The sequence below is a fragment of the Lygodium microphyllum genome, chromosome 15 (assembly GCF_053477565.2).
Source record: "Lygodium microphyllum isolate KBCC chromosome 15, Lygodium_microphyllum_v1.1.10, whole genome shotgun sequence".
In the NCBI taxonomy this organism is placed as follows: Eukaryota; Viridiplantae; Streptophyta; class Polypodiopsida; order Schizaeales; family Lygodiaceae; genus Lygodium; species Lygodium microphyllum.
The window spans coordinates 111258227-111262534 of NC_141149.1; positions in this window are offsets into that span (position 1 = coordinate 111258227).

Genomic DNA, 4308 nt, shown 5'->3' on the forward strand with positions numbered 1-4308 from the left:
AGTGGATTTATGAAAGATTTGAAGGCTGGCTACAAATAGTAAAATTGACCCAAAAAGTGAACTTGTGCAATGAAGTGCATATGTTGAGATTAAATACCGAGTCTAGATATTAAAAGTAAAATGCGTCATTGTTATTGAAGTTATTATTAAAGAAGAACCAAAAAATTGATGAAGATTTGTGTAATTATTGATGAAACAATTTGAACTTCTCCTATGGAGGTGGATGTCCATTGGACATTTTCATCAAGATATGTCATAGTTGAAGAAATTGGGATGTTATTGTTGATGGCTCTTTGATGTCTTTCTCTCTTGTTGGAGTCTCTCTAATGAACTTGGTAGCTTGATTGATTTGCCATCTGGATACCTCTAGGAGTTGAGATCTATCATGTTCTTGCATGCACTTGATAAAACTTTGAGTACTATGCAATGTAAAAGATGGAAAGAAGTGATGAAAAATTTGCCATGTTTTTCCATCATACCTAGAACTAAAGTTTAGAGCTTATACCTTTGACCTTGCCCTCACATAAGATGTAGTATTATTCTAAAAGTTGGAGGGGCTTTGGTTCTTGCTGGTGCAACACATTGAGTAAAATCATAAAATACATACAAGGTTAAAAAGGGTGAGTTATATATAAATGGTCTTTTTTTTAGTTTTTAAAATCCACCAATTGTATAAATTTGGATCGTGCTTCAATTCAGTAAAAGCATCCAAGTTAGTTGGTTTGGTAGCTTGTCCATAGAGGTAAGTAATCAAATTACTAAGCAAGGAAGGTCCTAGAAATCAACCGGCTATATATAATTCCACTTTAGTTAGCATCTTATCAATTGATGGTTGATATTGTAGTTGTGATGGCATGTCAAGATTTCGAGCCAAGATGATACACCATAGTAAAGTGGTCCTATAATAAATAAGGTCAAATTGAAGTGTATCAGTACATGTCATTGTTGAGTTGTTGTCATGAAGCAACTACCATCATGAGAAAGCTCAACTTGATGAGAAAACCAGTTCTATAAGAGTGGGCTCGAGGGGTGGCAATTCTACTCAAGTTGATCAACTATTGATTGGTCTTTGATTTTCATCAGAAAAGTGTAAGGAGGGAGGGATAAGTTAGCATGATTATAATTGCTTCAGAGGGAGTGTCTAAGTATACTCATCTTGAACCAAGAGGTTTTTCCAAAAGAGATTTTCACTCTCTTCCTAAGTGGTATGCCAATTGGGAGTGACTTGAATAACCTCATTGTTGGTAAGGCCCAAATCAATCATTGCAAGCACCATGCATAAGTAGTGAATATGGAATCAAATTAAATTAGCCATTCCAATTCAAAGAAATTATACTTATTGACCAAATCAGTAGTAGTGTTGCTCAAAGATCAACAATCTAGCAAATATTTTATGTGAGTAGGCGAATCAGGTTTTGTGGCACTAATCTACAGGAGGTGAGTTTGAGAAACCTTAGCTGAAGTGTTTTGGGATTTAGTTTGATTAGTCGATTGAGGTGGTAGAAACATCAATAGTATTGGGCTTAAGTCTGATTAGTCGATTGAGGTGGTAGAAATATCAATAGTATTGGACTTAAGTCGATTGAGGTAGTAGAAACATCAATAGTATTGGGATTTAGTCTGATTAGTCGATTGAGGTGGTAGAAACATCAATAGTATTGGGCTTAAGATCTAGAGTCTCAAGCATGCTACTTTTGGTTAATGTATCCTTGTTAGTTGAAGTTTCATGTTCATCATAGTGTTCCACAATATTAAATGAAGATACATTCTACATGGTAATAGCATTAGTGGAAAGATAAGGTTCTATGTCACTGAACCTTGGAATAAACCATTCATACAATCAATATTGTCTTGAAGAGAAGCATACATATCAAGAACTTGTGGGCCTTAGGTGAGGTAAAAGGTATATCCAATGTCATCAAGCATCATGTGCCTTGTCCCAATCGACTCATAAGATGAAGCATTTCCTCCAAAAGGAGTTGTCATAGGAGGGATCTTTTGGAGAAAGTTTAGAAACATTGACACTACGGATAGTTGCAAGGACTTTTAGAGATGTAGGGCTACATACGTTGGATCATGGATTGAAGTCTAGAGTGCCTTTCTTTGATTAGAAATATTCATGAGGCGATTGCCATACCTTGTAGTTAGACCTTGACTAGAATACCATTTTTGTTCAAATGCACTACATGCATCTCCTTTTTATGCCAGAGTTGCAACTTTCTTCTTGCTTGCATTTCAATGCCTAGTGTGGAGCACAAAAATCAAATGATTATTCTCTTGCTCTACCTTGGCCATTTGTTTGACCACTTCTTCTACAATTGTTGGATGATACCAATACAGTTGTGCTTTCTCTAACCATGTCAAAGGTATTTCTAAGTCTTCTCATGCTCATTGAGTATAAATTCCAATGTCATCAACATATGCATGAGTGAGTGATACCATTGTGTCCTCTAGTTCCTTTCAATGCTTAGGCTTTAAGTGATCTTCTTATTGTGCCAACTTACTTGCCTTCTCTATGAGAGATCACTTAGGCTTCATATATACTGGGAGTTCAAGTTGAGAAGAACATGACTTGAGGATTGTTGGAGTCATTGTGTTCTAAATCTTAGGTTTATCTGTGAGGTAGAAGCATGAGAGGCTTGTGCCTTAGATGAAGTGACAAACCTAGTTGTAGCCAAGGGCTATGATTGTTGAGTCAATGGATGGGTCAATCATGACAGTCAAAGAGGATTGCATTTGTTGAAATTTTTGATTGTATGCTTTGGGCCTCCTCTTTCTTCTAGGTTTGGTGCTTTTCTTACCAGCTTTAAAAGTTGTTCTATGGTTAGTAGCTTGGATTTTCTCTTTGGTTCTAGGAGCATACCTAACAAAGTAGTTTCCTCTTATCCTCATGTGCCTTAAGTAGTTCTTTTAGAACTCTCTCGCCATCCTTACTTATATTTTGGTTTGACTCAAAGAGAGATAGCTTGCCCTTCCCTTGAGGAGAGACAAGGTTGCCCTTATTGAAAGCAATGATTAACTTGATGCATAGCAAGCTCAAGTGTATCCAATGTGCTAGGTAGTCCAGTTTGCATTGGGTTGTGTGCTTGAAAGGGCTTCTAAAAAAGATCCTTTCCCATATTCTCTCAATTTGGAAGCACATAGAAAGTGATGGGAATGCTTTCAGTCTCTATAATTAGGAGAAATTTGCATTTGCCTACATGGGAATAGGGCAAACCTCCATATGGTTAGATAATTGCATTTGTAGGGAGGACTTTAGATTGTCCAATCTCAATCCATACTTTATAAGTTAGAATGTTGTAATATGAACCTTCCTCAATGAGAGCATCAATGATGAGCTCTTGCTTGGCAGTTGGTTTGACCTTAGAATACATTGGAGTAATTATCTATTCATATTCCAAGTTATTATTTTTGGCTTTGACCTTTTGGATGTTAGATTGAGTAGACCAAGTTAGGATGCTATAAGATACCTTACATATCAAAAAATCATGATAAATGTGAGTCTCATTTGTGGATCTATCTATCTCCATTCAGTTTGCTAGTAGTGGCCTAAGCTCTTGTGTTGTCAGCTTTGTCACCTCAATCAATCTACATGGTCTTGTGTTTGTGCTTCTTTGCTTTCAAACCTTAAGGCTTGTAAATTCTTCCTTGGTCTCTCAACCTTATCTCTTCATGTTCTTGTCATTCAGCTTTGTCTCCTCAAATTCTTGATTCGGTGTCCTTCTCCTTGCTTGTGCACTAGAAGGTGCAAGTGTCTTTGGTTTCCTTTGATATGCCTTTGTGCCTAGCTTGGGGTTTGATGTTTCTAGATTTCAATGAAATCCTTGAGAAGGGTCACCTTCAAAATTGAGCCCATGAATAGAGTGGACAGAGAGGCTGATGTTGTAGGAGTTGGTTTGTGGCTAGGGCATCACTCTCTGAAAGGGGTAGGAATCACCTTGTCATTTCACAAGCTCGAAAAATAGAATCAATATTGAGCTTTTGCCTAGGCCTTAGAGTTCTATATGTGTCTATGTTTTAATCCTTGTGATGTGACAAAATGTTTCTTATATTACTTGCTTGATTTTGATGATCCTTGTGGTGAATTCTCAAGGCACTATGATGTTTATTACAACACTTTGATTCTAAAACATAAAAGTTCTCAAGGAATTTTGATACACTTTGATTTCAAGATATACAAGAGTGAGCTATGCAAAATCAAGCTTTCTTCCTTTACAAAAGTAAGGTGCATGTATAAAATCCAAGTTATGAAGTACCTTTGCCATTGAGTGGTAGGTGTGTGGGGGTAAGCATGCATGAGAGAGTGAA